This window comes from Moschus berezovskii, chromosome 10, assembly GCF_049115385.1.
Source record: "Moschus berezovskii isolate FMDL1 chromosome 10, NW_MosBer_1.0, whole genome shotgun sequence".
Lineage (NCBI taxonomy): Eukaryota > Metazoa > Chordata > Mammalia > Artiodactyla > Moschidae > Moschus > Moschus berezovskii.
The window spans coordinates 96,000,006-96,016,094 of record NC_142469.1 but is presented as its reverse complement, the minus strand read 5'-3'; the positions used below and the strand labels follow the sequence as shown (position 1 = coordinate 96,016,094).

The 16,089-nt window shown below is 40.0% G+C and overlaps 1 protein-coding gene and 1 pseudogene across 5 annotated transcripts in view; both read right to left on the bottom strand.

The window, feature by feature from the left end:
- ESR1 (estrogen receptor 1) overlaps nucleotides 1–16,089 on the bottom strand; it is a 404,881-nt gene that overhangs the window by 166,428 nt on the left and 222,364 nt on the right. The window lies entirely within an intron of this gene.
- Nucleotides 9,462–15,756, bottom strand: LOC148776362 (RNA-splicing ligase RTCB-like; annotated as a pseudogene).

Below are 16,089 nucleotides of genomic sequence, written 5' to 3'. Positions count from 1 at the left end.
ACACATGGACTTTTAGACCTATCATGGGAATATCTCAGTGGCTAGGGCCTCCAGTCTTCCAGAAAAGGTTTACCTAATCATTAAGTTCCTTGAAAGGAACTAAGGAAAGCTACGAAAAAGCTAGATAGGGTATTAAAAAGTAGAGACATCACTTAGCCTACAGAGGTATGTATAGTTCAAAGCAATGGCTTTTCCCGTAGTCATGTACAGATGTGAGAGCTGGACCATAAAGAAGGCTGCACTCTGAAGAATTGGTGCTTTAGAATTGTGGTGCTGGAGGAGATCAAATCAATCAGTCCTAAAGGAAATCAGTCCTGAATATTTATGGGAAGGACTGATGCTGAAGTTGAAGTTCCAATACTTTGGTCACCTGACACAAAGAACCGACTCATTGGAAAAGACCCTGACGCTGGGAAAAATTGAAGACGGGAGGAGAAGGGGGCGACAGAAGATGATGATATTTGGATAACATCACCAATTCAATGGACATGAGTTTGAGCAAACTCCAGGAGATAGTGAAGGAAGAACAACAACAAACCATTAAGGTAGTGATGACTGCCTGTATGGTCTGACTAGAGAAAAAGTAGAAGAAATTGTTTCAAGTCAGGTGACAGACATGCTTTGTAACTTGAATAAGAGATATTTTTAAAACTAGAAAGAATATTTATTTGAGATTTGATCATATGGGATATTCCATCTAACACTTTAAGAGCTGATACCAAGGCTTTAGCTGGTAGATGAAATGAAAGGGAGTGTAGCTACCCATGTAGTACATTTACACAATGAAAGGGAAAGTGAAGTCGCTCAGTCATGTCCAACTCTTTGCAACCCCACGGACTGTAGCCTAACAGGCTCCTCCGTCCATGGGATTTTCCAGGCAATAATACTGGAGTGGGTTGCCATTTCCTTCTCCAGGAGATCTTCCCAACTCGGGGATTGAACCCCGGTCTCCCGCGTTGTAGGCAGATGCTTTACCATCGAAGCCACCAGGGAAGTCATGACAATGAAATGGTTTTATACAGGCTCAAGTTCACCTATCCTGATTTCAAAACAGAAGTTTCTATTTTCTGGAAGGAAGAGAATTATCATTACAGAGGGCAATTACACTATGTTCCCTGGAGGACACTTTACACAGCACTTCACTGAAGCATCTGAGATATTAATTCTGATTTTATAAATGAAAGAGCTCAGGGAGGTAACGATGGCTTTACCCAAAGGCACACAATTAGGAACTGACAAAAAATTAGAACTCAAGACAGTTCATCTCAATGTCCGTGTCCTTTGACTCACTATTGCTGATATTCAGTCACTCAGTCGTGTCCAACTCTCTGTGGCCCCATGGACTGCAGCATGCCAGGCCCCCTGTGCCTCGCCATCTCCCAGAGCTTGCTCGAACTCATGTCCATTGAATTGGTGATGCCAGCCAACCATCTTGTCCTCTGTCATCCCCTTCTTCTCCTGCCTTCAATCTTTTCCAGCATTAGGGTATCATTATACCATCCCCTGGTAGGCTGCAGTCCGTAGGGTCACTAAGGGTCGGACATGACTGAGCGACTTCACTTTCACTTTTCACTTTCACACGTTGGAGAAGGAAATGGCAACCCACTCCAGTGTTCTTGCCTGGAGAATCCCAGGGACGGGGGAGCCTGGTGGGCTTCCGTCATGGGGTCACACAGAGTCGGACACGACTGAAGTGACTTAGCAGCAGTAGCAGCAGCATACCATCCCCAATACTGCTATGATTTGTCAAATGTCATGATGATTTGTCTCATGGGCTTGTTGATTCTGCCCTCAGGATACGCAGATTCCCATTATTATTTCTTGATAGCATATTCATTATGAGTTATTTTACTTTGACTTCATTGCATATTATGCAATACCATGAATATGCTAGAAAATTTTTTCCTGGTACATGATGGTTTTTTAACTCATTCAGAAGATACACATCCAATATGATTAAGCAGGACACAAAGTTAGTTTCAGTCAACAAGCAGATGAATTTTCAATATGGCAATGTACATATGATGAAGTCCAAAGAAGGTTGAAGAGTTTTTTTTAATTAAAAAAAAAAAAAGTATACACAAGGACAAAGGATAATCTGAGAAGCTCAAAGAAATTGCGAGCCCTGAATTGCAGAGAATGGAGCAAAGTAAAAAGTTCCTTAAAGTAGACAGGAAAAAAAGAGAGAAAATTGGCTCTCTGAAAATGATGAGGGAATTGAAGACAGGGATACGGAAAAGACAGTTATTTTTCCCATGATTTTAAAGTGAAGGAATAGAACACAGAGCTCCTGAAACTAAAGATTTTATTTTTTCACAGTGAAAGCACATAAAGACCACATGCAGCAGGAGAAAGAAAAATTTAAGTTTTGATGAAATATCCTAAATGGAAACAAGGAGAATAATGGGCAGACAGGGGTTTCTAAAGATGCTACTTTGAAAATTACAAGATTGTCACAACTTTTAAAAAGGAATCATTTTTGAACTAAGGACCTGATTGTTAAAAGAATTTTCTGGTAATTTAGTGATGCTTATAATTTTTAGCTCAGTAAGTGAAAAGAAGATCTGATATATGTTATTCTTATTCACAGTGTTACAATTTCTAAAATATCACACTGGAAGGACTCAGCCGTCTTTGAGAGAACAAAATTAAAACTGAAGATAAGTGGATAAAAATGGGAAAAAGAGATCACTTTGGTTACCAGGTCCTATCAGAAGAAGCTGTTCATAGGTATTCTAAGAGAATAAACTTCCTCGATTTATTACCTACATACTATCAGCTACTCATTACAATTATCAAATATAATAACCAGCTTATCTGCCAAAAATATGAGTTAAACTGTCATTTTAATAATTCTTCTTTGTACCAGCAAATGTCATTTATTTGAAATAGGGTCAAACTTAAGAGAATGAACTTGTTAAAAATAAAGCGAATGCATCTCCGCGATCTTAATTATAATTACATAGTCATTTGCGATCATTTCCAAGAGTTCTTGGCAAAGACAAGTGAGCATAATGAGTTCCATTAATGGACTGATGTGTTCTGTTTGCATGCAAGGAAGGGACTTTTTGAAAGTGTCCGAAACAGCAGGAGGGCACACAAAGTGAAACACGAGATACTGGTGAAAATCTACACAATGGTGTGAGTAGAAGCATCGGGTCATGAATAGGATTTCAAGTAATTTGAAATTTGGATTTCAAGTAATCCATCCCTGGATTTCACAAATGTCACAGTACAAGGCAGTGACTGGCACCATATTTTCCTTTGGTGGGATTAGAAACCTTGGGGCTATTTTCACCAGCTGTTCACCTTTTCCGTAAAACAACATAGATTTCAGAGGGGATAACTTCTGTGATTCAACTGTTTTTAAATGACACACGCAACAAGAACTGAGGCAGGGATTAACTGAGATGCTGCTAGAAGCACTCTAACAAGGGAGATAAGTTAAACAAAGGCAGGCTAAGCCACTGGAATCCCTGGTAGCTCACGTGGTAAAGAGTCTGCCTGCAATGCAGGAGACCCGGGTTCAATCCCTGGTTTGGGAAAATCCCCTGGAGAAAGAAGGGAATGGATAACCACTCCAGTGTTCTTGACAGAAGAGCCTGGTGAGCCCACAGGGTCACAAAAAGTCAGACACAACCAAGTGACTAAAACCTCCAATTCCAACGCTAAGCAAATCATATAAAATCAAACCAGTACTTCACTTAAATTAACTAAAACTCATTTCAACTGAATCTAAAAATTAAGGCATTCATAAACTAAGCTCCAAATGTAGTATAAGACCCAGCATCTACCAACCACCCAGAAAGGTTGGTGTTTCTATTGCATTGTATGAGCCCTCCTTCACTTCTCCAATCTGACATTTCCCAGTTGGTAACTTAACTCAGTGGACTTCTATGTGATAATGGAAATGTTATGTTGCTGGGCTGGAAAATATGGCAGTCACTAGCCACTCATGAATGTGGCTGGTGCAACCGAGGAGTGGTATTTGTAATATTATTGAATTTTAATTAATCAATGTTCAGATGGCCACAACTAACAAGTAACTATTGCAAAGAGTTGACTCACTGGAAAAGACTCTGATGCTGGGAGGGATTGGGGGCAGGAGAAGAAGGGGACGACAGAGGATGAGATGGCTGGATGGCATCACCGACTCGATGGAGGTGAATCTGAGTGAACTCCAGGAGTTGGTGATGGACAGGGAGGCCTGGCGTGCTGTGATTCATGGGGTCTCAAAGAGTTGGACACAACTGAGTGACTGAACTGAACTGAACTGATTGGGTTATGCAGTAAACAAGTGTGCAAAAACGAAGTAATATCTGATTGTGCTTAACAGTGCTAAAGGAAAACAAACAGCATGTATTAGAATCACGTGGGGAGTTTTGAAAACAATTCTGGTAGCCTCTCTCAGTATCTAACCTAATTGGTTTGGAAAGAGGCAGTGGAAACACGATTGCTATCTCAAAATCAGAATGATACATGTACTTAAGAAGATGCTGGAAGAAGATGCTCCCAGGACTAGCTTCTGACACTGTGTTCTTTTTACACCACTTGTGGAGGCAGCTGTGACGGAGGCCCTTTCCAAGTCAGAGAAGGTTATAAAGTGAGATGAAACAATTTTAAAGCTTCTGATTGATTTTCAGATATTGTTAGAGGTCACTATAAAGATACAGGAAATGAAACATTGGAGAGATACAGACATGGGAAGAAACAGGAAAATTCACTGAGCATAAAAGAGCTATGAAACTTAAAATAAGTGAATCGGTTAATATTGAAGTGAAAGTCGCTCAGTCGTGTCCGACTCTTTCAACCCCACGGACTATACAGTCCACGGAATTCTCCAGGCCAGATTACTGGAGTGGGTAGCCTATCCCTTCTCTAGCGGATCTTCCTGACCCAGGAATCAAACTGGGGTCTTCTGCATTGCAGGTGGATTCTTTACCAACTGAGCTATTAGGGAATTGGTTAACAGAGTTATTGAAAAACCTATAAAGAAAAGCTTTCAGTAACTCTACTTTCCCTGTTACTCTGATATCAAAATATATGAGTTTAGGGATATTCAATCATATCATTCAGCCACAGGACAAGTTTTGTCTGTAGTATACACTGTTGAGCAGAGAGTTGTATTTTTTTTTTTTACTACATATCTCTATTAAGAAAAAATACTTGAGCGAGCACCCCTAATAGATGTACATATTTAAATTAGAAACACAGAAGATTCGGGTTTGATCCACACTCCTTTGCCCCACTCTGAATGGCTAGCAGAAGCCCCAAGGAGTCTGTGTCAAGGCAATGGAGCTTTTCCTTTGAGTTTCACCACCCTGTAAGGGGATCGAGCCCACGACCTTGGTGTCATTAGCAACCAAGCTCTCCTCAGCTGAACTAACCCGTCTCTTAAGTTTCAGTGAAAGTTTAAGGTCACAGAGATTGGGTTGCCTTTTTCCATTTTATTCTCTGAAGATGGAGTGAATTACCTTGACTGCAGAAGGTGCCCAAATAAAAATATTCAGCATTGCAATATTTCAGAATGGGGTGTGCCGCTTAGCGAACATGGAGCAAGCGATCAGAATGAATGTGTCAGTTACAAATCTCTCTGAAAGAAAACCCAATGGTACTGGGATGCCTTGCTGAGAAAAAGATAACTTGCAACATAAAACCATCAAACTGCCAGTAATTGCCTTAAGAAAACACATTCAAATAAAAGGACGGGGCACATATTATTGTCTCAGAACAACTTTTTTCTCAATTGTTTGGAAAGCTTTTATTGTTCACGAAATCTCTTTGTGTTGTTTACCTTCAAGAGGGATTGAAAACATTCTGATAAGGAATGGAAAAATTAACTTATTTCTCTACAGCTTTATGAAGTACCTCATGAGTGAATCACTCTAGTCATTTGTGCTTCAGTTTTAAGCAAAGAGGGGGAAAGAGTAGGCAGTAGTGGATTTCATGTATTCTTTTCACTTGCTACCTTTGTAACCAACAAGCACAGTAATATACATATATAAAACATTCTTTGGTTATTGACATTTCAATATGATAATGCTGATGTTGAATTAACTCATTCCATGATCTTTCTGAGCTTGCTTAAAATATATTTAAGTATCTAATGGGGAATAAAATAATTACAGTTGTGAAATTTAGCAACTAAAGACAATGATCATAATGTACACAGTTGTTAGAGTAATACAGCTGGTCAACCTCATTCTTAAAAGAGCGAAAGAAACACATTTAAACAACCGCCATGAAGAAAAAAAAAACTGCCATGAAGAAAGCTTCCTAAATATTAAAGAAATGAAGGAGAAATATTATTCCACTAAACCTATATAAAGATATCAAAGTTTAAAATTTTTTATTTATAAATAATTCATGTGCATTGTTGAAAATAAGAAAGAGAAGAAAAAAGTAGAAAATAAAAACCATGCAAATTCCCTTCCCCACATGGGGTTGCTAAGAGTTGGACACGACTGAGCGACTTCACTGTCACTCTTCACTGTCATGCATTGGAGAAGGCAATGGCAACCCACTCCAGTGTTTTTGCCTGGGGAATCCCAGGGACGGGGGAGCCTGGTGGGCTGCCGTCTCTGGGGCCACACAGAGTCGGACACGACTGTGGTGACTTAGCAGCAGCAGCAGGGCTAACTGTTGCTGGCTTCTTGTGGAGTACCCTTCCAGAAACACATATTCATTCACTCATCCACTCTCCTCTTTATTGCTCAATATAAGCATAAGTAAAATAAAATACTTAAATATCATTTATAATCTGCTCTCTTCATGACATAGCCCACATCAAGAAATACATTTTATTTTGTAATTCATACCATGTTCTTTTATGTGATATTATGATTTCTGAACCAACACTGCTGGATGATTTTAACTATATCAAAAGTCAAAGGAAAAGAGCACACCTTTTAACTCAGCAATTTGAGTTCTAGGAATGAATCCTAAATAAATAATTATTGTGGGGTGCAAAGATTTATCAAGAAAGTTGTTTTTGGTCTTGTTTAAAATTGCAAACGTTAGAAACAATGTAAACACCAATAATCAGGGAAATAAATTATAGCATATCTAGTTTGGAATATTAATGCAAAGACCCCAAAAATCTTATGCTGAAGGATACTTAATAACATGAGAAAACTTTGCATGAATAAGCAATGCAACCCTGAATTTGTAACTTTTTTGAAAATTATATGTCTAAAACAATAAGATAAAGCAAATTTTTAAAAAAGATATGTCTTTAAAATACAACTAGCATGAAAGAGCTAGGAGTAATTATTTTTAATATGTAAGATCTTTTGGAGAGAATTTTAAAATTTTATCAAAAATCATTTTAAAATATCTAAAATAAATGGAGAATTATATGTCAATGGGTGAGAAAATTTCATAAGATGTCAAAATTCCCTAAATTAATTTATGCAGTTTCGTTAAAAGTTGATTCTAAAATTCCTTTGGAAGCAAAAGTGGCTATAAATAGCCAAAACAGTTTTAAAGTAGAACAAAGTTTCTTCAAGAAGGATCAAAAATGAAAACAGTTATAAAGTTATAGAAATTAAAACTATGGTTTTATTGACAGAGCAATAAAGAAGAAACAGCAAAGAGAGCTCAGAATCAGATTCTTTTTTATGCAGGATCTTCATATAAAAAGGAAGCAGCTTTACAAATCAATGGGGAAATAATGTATTATTCAGTTAGTAGCTCTGGGACAATGTGATTATCCAAATGCAAACAAAATAGAATTGTCTTCTTACTTTTGACTTTTTGGAAATTTCTGAATTTTTTTCCCAAATATTTTTCATCCACATTTGGTTGAATCTGTGGATGTGGAACCCACAATACAAAGGACTGACTGAATTTTATTCTTTTAATATTCTTAGTATTTTTGAAATTTATCTTACTAGAGTTTTGCTGTTTGGTTTGTCTTGTTATTTGTCTTTGTATCAGTGAAAGTGACAGTCGCTCAGTTGTGTCTGACTCTTTACGACCTCATGGACTATAACAGTCCATGGAATTCTCCAGGCCCGAATATCGGAGTGAGTAGCCTTTCCCTTCTCCAGGGGATCTTCCCGTCCCAGGAATCGAACCGGGGTCTCCTGCATTGCAGACGAATTCTTTACCAACTAGCTATCAGGGAAGCCCATCTTTATATCAGATGATTCTCTAATTTTTCTCTTAATTTAAATAAAAAAGTCACCGAGTACTCATTTCCCTACCTTCCCAGCGGCTTGCATTTCAAAAATGTCAGTTATCTGACAGACGCGGATGGGCACTTTTCTGACCCATTACCATTACTAAAAGCCAAAAACTGACATTGCTTTGGGAGTAAACAGCACATCCATGTGAAGGGAATCAGTTCCACATGGACAACATTTAATTTTGGGAAGGGCTGGAGTAAATAAGTGGTGAACTAAAGCCCTGGAGCAAACATAGCTAAGTTATTCCAAAATCAATTATTAAGGGAAATGCTTAAAATTTATTTTTAAAGAAATCTTTCATTTAATGAATTGAAACCATATTGAGAGAGAGAAAGAGAGAGGGAGAGAATAAAAATGTGCACAAATATAGTCTGGTTGTTTTTTTTGTTGTTTGTTTGTTCTAAATATAGTTAACCTCTGCCTGCAAGAAAGAATACCTGGAAAATTTATTATGAAACCACTATACTACAACTAATATTTTATAGAAAATTCCCATGTATAGCAAAATGTATACTTTGAATTCTCAAGAAACAAAATAATGAACATAAAAGTATTGGCTAAAGGAAAAACAGGGATCATCCAACAGTAAAGATGTTATACCTAGAACTTCTCAAGACAAATATCTATAAAAAGTTTCCTGGTGGCTCATCTTTAAAGAATTGACTTGCAATGCAGAAGACACGGGTTCAACTCCTGGGTTGGGAAGATCCCCTGGAGAAGCCCACTCCAATATTCTTGCCTGGGAACTCCCATGGACAGAGGAACCTGGTGGGCTACAGTCTGTGGGGTCACAACTTAGCAACTAAACAACAACAATAAAAAGTTTTAACAAGCAACAAAATAGTTCATACCTGTGATACTGAATACTACCAAAATAATCCCATAATGAGGAAATCGTAACTTAATAAACTTGGAAATGGCTTCTTTTTACGTCCTAAAAATTTCCTTTCTTTGACTTAATCAGTGTACAGTTTCATATATTTGTCATGATAATTTCAAATAAATAGTATTCAGTGTCATTATTTTTTATGCCTAAAATTACATAATAATTTCCCACAAGTCTGTGCACTATGCAGAGAGAGAGAAAGAAGGGGAAGGAGAGGTCCTTATGATGAGTGGTGTTACTTCAGTCATGCTTAGGGATCTGAACAACAGACTAATGCCCAGAGAATGACTTATCTAAACACTAAGATAAACCACTTCTCCTCCTTTTTCCATTATCATTAAACTCACCATCAATAACAACTATTTATAAGATATCACTGTGCTACGAATAAAACAAGAATGTGACAGTCTCCGCTTCCAGAAATTAAAAAGCCAACTGCATAGATATGCCTGCAATGCAGGAGACCAGGATTCAATTCCTGGGTTGGGGAGATCCCTCGGAGAAGGAAATGGCAACCCACTCAGGTGTTCTTGCCTGGAGAATCCCATGGACAGAGGAGCCTGGCGGGCTACAGTTTATGGGGTCCTAGGAGTCGGACACGACTGAGTGACTAAGCACACACATAGATATGAGATATGAGATGACCGTATTTTTAAAATAAAATTCCAAAATCATTAACTCGGCTCAACTCAACCTGGCACCTAGAAGATGAAATCTATATCCCATTCAATTAAGTGTTTAATAAACAAAGATACATTAAGGGCAGTGCCAGGCAGCTGGCTGGCTGCTGGGGAATAGCACAATCAAAGAGGGTCCGAAGCTAAGGGGCATGGACAGTCTGCCACTTGGGAAAAGATTCCAAGACAGTATTGAGGCCAGAGCTGAGTGGTATGCCTAACCATGGGTAAGTGACAGAAAAGTCTAGACATGATTCAAGCAATGAGAAATGATCAGTCAGATAAATGACCTAATAGTCAAAAATCAAAGCTTTACGTAGATGGGATCATGCCAAAGAGTCAAAATGAAAGGAAGGAGAAGGCAGACAATGAAGTAAATATATGTTAAAGTCAAAGGCAGTGAGGTCAAGCAGCAGTCAAGTGCCTAGATAGCAGAAACTGGTCTCCTGCAGTTGGAAGTGACTGCCCACCACTGTATTCAGCTTGTCCTTAGACTGGCAAGGTTCAAGATGTTCCATACCCGGGTTAACACCAGGATTCTGACAGCAGATCACAGGTGGACGAACATAGAGCCTGTTAGAGGGAAGTAAGTCAGAAAGAGAAAAACAACTATCATATAATAACATGAAATTAGAAAAATGGTACTGATGAATCTATTTGCAGGGCAGGAATAGTGACGCAGACATAGAGAACAGACTTACGGACACGGTGGGGGAAGGAGAGGATGGAACAAATTGGGAAAATAGCACTGAAATATATAAACTACTGTAAAACAGATAGCCAGTGGGAAGTGGCTGTATAACACAAGGGGCTCGGCTCAGTGCTCTGTGATGACCAGCAGGGTTGGATGGGGGCGGGTGGGATGGAGACTCAAAAGGAGGGGACATATGTATATTTATGGCAAATAATTCATATTGTCGTAAGGCAGAAATCAACACAGCATTATAGAGCAATTATTCCCCAAGAAATACATTAAAATAAATTTTAAAGAATAGATGTGATTCAGAAGGTAACCCTTATGGCACAAAGCTAAGAGGAACTAAAGAACCTCTTGATGAAAGTGAAAGAGGTGAGTGAAAAAGCTGGCTTAAAACTCAACATTCAAAAAACAGAGATCATGGCATCCGGTCCCATCACTTCAAGACAAACATATGGGGAAACAGTGGAAACAGGGCAGACTTTATTTATTTGGGCTCCAGAATCACTAAAGATGGTGACTGCAGTCATGACATTAAAAGATGCTTGCTCCTTGGAAAAAAAGCTATGACAAACCTAGACAGCATATTAAAAAGCACATTACTTTACCAACAAATGTCCGTATAGTCAAAGCTATAGTTTTTTCAGTAGTCATGTATAGATGTGAGAGTTAGACCATAAAGAAAGCTGAGAGCCAAAGAATTGATGCTTTTTAACCGTGGTGTTGGAGAAGACTCTTGAGAGTCCCTTGGACTGCTAGGAGATCAAAGAAGTAACCCTAAAGGAAATCAGACCTGAATATTCATTGGAAGGATTGACACTGAAGCTGAAACTCCGATACTTTGGCCACCTGATGTGAAGAACTGACTCATTTGAAAAGACCCTGATGCTGGGAAAGATTGAAAGCAGGAGGAGAAAGGGATGACAAGAGGTTGAGATGGCTGGATGGCATCACCGACTTGATGGACATGAGTTTGAGCAAGTTCTGGGAGTTGGTACTGCAGTCCTTGGGGTCACAAAGAGTTGGACACGACTGAGCAACTGAACTGAACTGAGAAGATAAGAACTCTGAATGCCAAGGTGGACAGGAGGTTAAATTACAGGTTCCTGGGGGTGAAGCAACAACATTTTACATATCACTGATTTTCCAAACTGAACTAAACACAAAATAATTGATTACTAAATAATTCTTAATTAATTATAATAGTATAGTGGAATTGCATTTTATATGGAGATTAGATTAAGTAGACAAGGCAAAAATTGAGTGTACTCTTTATCTTTTCAACTTCATTTGAACATTCATTTTAAAATGGCTTTTTGCTTCAAATGGGAAAACAACATCTTTAGAACAATGTTTGCAGTTTTCTTTTTGAACTCAAAATATTAACCATTACTTCCCAAGGTCATTAAGAGGGCCAAGTTTGGGAGAAATGCTACATATAAGAAAAGCTTATAATACAGAAACACCATGGCACAAACCATCCCTCTTTATTTCTCTTCCTCATTTGCTCCCCTCTCCCCTCCCCAAAGAGTGACTTTCAAAGCATCCAACAGGACGTAACATATGTACCTAGGATGATCGACAGCATTTCTTACACTGACATCACAGTTTTGGCAGTGGACTTCGCTAAATGACATCACTGGGAAAGCCCAGTTAGACGGAGTGCACACAGATACTCAGTGTTGCCTCATCTCTAGAGAAACTAGCACCTGCCAGAAGTCTGCTTCTCATCTTCAAATGCCCTCCAGTGTTCACAGGTAACCTGCATCCTTAAGTCATCTGTGCATAATGGTCACTGGTCCAACCCAGAGGCCTAAGTAATTATATACTATAAATTATAATTAATAATTATAAGCTATTGCATTAACATTACTAACTTGTTGATAACTTCCAAATTCTACCATCAAAATCATTAAAGTCACTGAGTTTTCAGAGTAAAGACATGCTATTTCATGTCACATTTCTTCAGAGGAAGTCAGCTTTATTCCAGCCTCTAGAAGATACTCTGCATTTAGAAGATACTCCAGTGGGGAGGGGAGGTTTATTATAAGTTAAGAGATCAGTTCAGTCGCTCAGTCGAGTCTGACTCTTTGTGACCCCATGGACTGTAGCACACCAGGCTTTGAGGAATAAGTGTTAGAAAAGAATATCTTTAAGGTACATCTCTGAAAGCAACCAGGGAGAAAATCAGCAAACAGGACCACTGACCAAAGTGAATCAAGTAGAAATACTAACTGTCCTAAGTTATAAAATATTAAGGATGACATATAGACAATGTATTACAATTTATTAGGTTTTTCTGTTTTAGTGTTTGGACTCAATTGTGGCCTTAATAGCCTATAACTTTAACATCTTCAGGCATCACAGTACATAGCACCTCATCTGATTAGGTAGCACAAGACCAGTCAACCTGTCAACACACAGTAACGATTAGCATCACAGTCATGGCCATTTGCTGTTTTATAATAATGTCAATCACACATGTAAAGATACTCAGTATTTTGTGGGGGTTCTCTGATGCAGCCGTGCAAGTTATTATTCAAGAAAAGTCTCCCTGACCAGGCCTAATTGATGACAGACACCAGCTGATGCCATTGTCACAGGTAAGTCAAAACTCTGCCTTCTATTTAGAATGACAAAGGTAACAAGTCTATGAAGCATGATTTTCTCTTTGGGGTACCCATCCTGACACCTCCACAGACATCCCCCCTCTATAACTTGTACCATTATCTATCTGTCCAACATCCTGCTTTGACCCATTTGAAAGCACCAAGTAAGAATGGTTTTTAGGGGTTTGCTCAGTGAAAGGCAAGGGGGTAAAAGAGTGGATAATGAACAAAGTGACAAACAGAGGGAAAAAAGAAACATTCCAAACCCTTCCTATTTAATGGAATGGCCTTCACAACACCTCTCAGGCTGGAAAAAGAGGTTGATGTAAAGAATTTCATTCTGGTGAAGAAAGATTTGTGTGACTGAGTCAGGCAATTTTTTGACTTAGCCCCACCCACTAACAGATTTTCCTAAAATTCTGTGGGATAATCAGAGAGGACGCATATGCCTTCCTTTCCAAATGGGGGCAACACGACGCCTTCCAGAAGGAAAGCTTACAACACTGACTCCAGAATTGGAAGCCACCCCACCAGCCACTCTGAAACAGGCAGCTGGAGCAGCACACCCTGGAACCTGTCAGGTCTCGAGTCTGATGTCTGAAGTGTGTTTTTGTCCATTTCCTCTTCAGTGAGGACCAGCGGTGTCCAGTGTCGGCAGTCAGCATTCTATCCTTTGATAACAGCAATTGGCCTCAGATTAATGGGCTTCTTGTTGACTCCAGGATTACGGCAGGTGTTCACCACATCTGTCACGCTCGTAGAGAACTCAGGTGCCTCTTCTGTGACCAGCCTGGGCGAGGCAACTTGGATTACAATTCCCACATCTGCCAATTTGTCTAGGACATCCTGGAAATCTAAATTACGTCTTGACTCTGCTTGGGACAATGCAAAGCCCGCTCCATGATAAGTTGTTCTAAAGGCCTCAGTCATGCCCTGCTCAGTGCCAAGTCAGAACAGAACCTCAGGTTCCCATGGTGCCACCAATGAGCACTGGTTGTCCAGGGAGCTAGAAATCAACTGCAGTGAGGGGATGGTGAGGAGGGAAGGCTGAGGTGGACCCCTTCCTGTGTACTAACAGAGTCCGCTCCTTCCCATCCATTACATGTTGTTCTACTTTGGCAATATTGTGAGAAACATCATAGATCACATGTAGGTCCAAGTCGTCAGGGGTTGCACTGAAGACCTTGACAAAAGCCTGACGGGTTAAGAAGGTCATGGAAGAGCAGTTCACCCAGGCATAGTTCTCAGTTCAGGTCAATTTCTCAGTTGTGTCCAACTCTTTGCCCAAGGACTGCAGCATGCTAGGCTTCCCTGTCCATCACCAACTCCCAGAGCTTTCTCAAACTCTTGTCCATTGAGTAGGTTATGCCATCCAGCCTTTTCATCCTCTGTCATTCCCTTCTCCTCCTGCCCACAATCCCGCCCAGCATCAGGGTCTTTTCTAAGGAGTCAGCTCTTCGCATGAGGTGGCCAAAGTACTGGAGCTTCAGCTTCAGCATCAGTCTTTCCAATGAACACTCAGGACTGATTTCCTTTCTCAGCTGCTGCCATTGCTTTCAGGTAGTCCTGACCCTTTGGGGAAGCAATTCGAGCACAAGCCAACTGATGATCATTGACTATAATCCTGTCCCTCTTCATAGCTTTTTCCATAGCTACAAGAGCATCTGTGACTTAGTGGCCCAAGCTTCTGCTTCCACTTTTGATCATCACACACACCTGTCTCTTATGGCTGATGCTCATTTTCTTAGCAACAAACTCATTGAAAAATCTCATCAACAAGTTGAATTTCTACATAGTGGTTGCCTTCTCCCAGAGTCCCCAACTGGGGAAGGCTTCTTTTCTTAGCCCTTGCTGAGATTTTACTGGGGTCAGCTTGCAGCATCCTTCTGTACTCCTCACAATGCTCCTTGTCCTCTGCCCAGGCATAGCATTCTCTCAGGAATTAGTCTGTACCCATCTCCAGGGCTTCCTCCAAGTCTTTGGCATTCGTTGGGATGACACCTTTTGACCGCACTCCAACAGGACTATGGTCAAACATAGCTTAGACAAGTTGCTCCTTCAAAGGCTGAATACTACTTTCGCCTAAATTGGTTCCCAGCAAGCAGACACCACAGTTAACGTCAAATCCGACACCATCTGGAGATACCACTGCTTCAGGGTCATTAATATCAAAGACTGCCTTATTTCCAGTAGCAAACCCATAAGCTGAATGGACATCAGGAAGACCAATGGATCGATGAACAATCCCAGGTGCGGTGGCCACAGGGCCAGTTTGTTTCATGGCTGGCAGGAAGGCACAACCACTACCATCTCGACAGACATTCCCTAATTCTTCGAACACTAATTTTTCCAAAGCATCATTCACACAGCAAACTCCTTCAACCTGCATGTTGGGCATGAAGCCCTTCTAGATTCTCCAGCAGTTTTTATTGATCTTTTCCCAGAAGTGCAGCTCATCATTATAACAGCAACTCATGGTGGTGAAAACGCCTGAATTTTGAGTGTACTTATTATTATTGCAACCAACTTATATGGAGGGCTCACTACAGGTCAAATACAATAATAAAAGCTACAGATTAATTCTTGCACAACTATATTCAGTTCAGTTCAGTCGCTCAGTCGTGTCGGACTCTGCGACCCCATGAATCACAGCACGCCAGGCCTCCCTGTCCATCACCAACTCCCGGAGTTCACTCGAACTCATGTCCATCGAGTCGGTGATGCCATCCAGCCATCTCATTCTCTGTTGTCCCCGTCTCCTCCCACCCTCAATCCCTCCCAGCATCAGACTCTTTTCCAGTGAGTCAACTCGTCCCATGAGGTGGCCAAAGTATTGGAGTTTCAGCTTTAGCATCAGTCCTTCCAATGAACACCCAGGGTTGATCATTAGGTAGGTATTATTATGGTCCACTGAGGTCTGGAGAGGTTAAGTATCTCGTTCATGGTCATTCATTTCTAGGCAGAGCAAAATTTTGAAGTCCAGGGAGACCGATTCTAAAAGCTAAAGACATAAATATCATACTACATGATA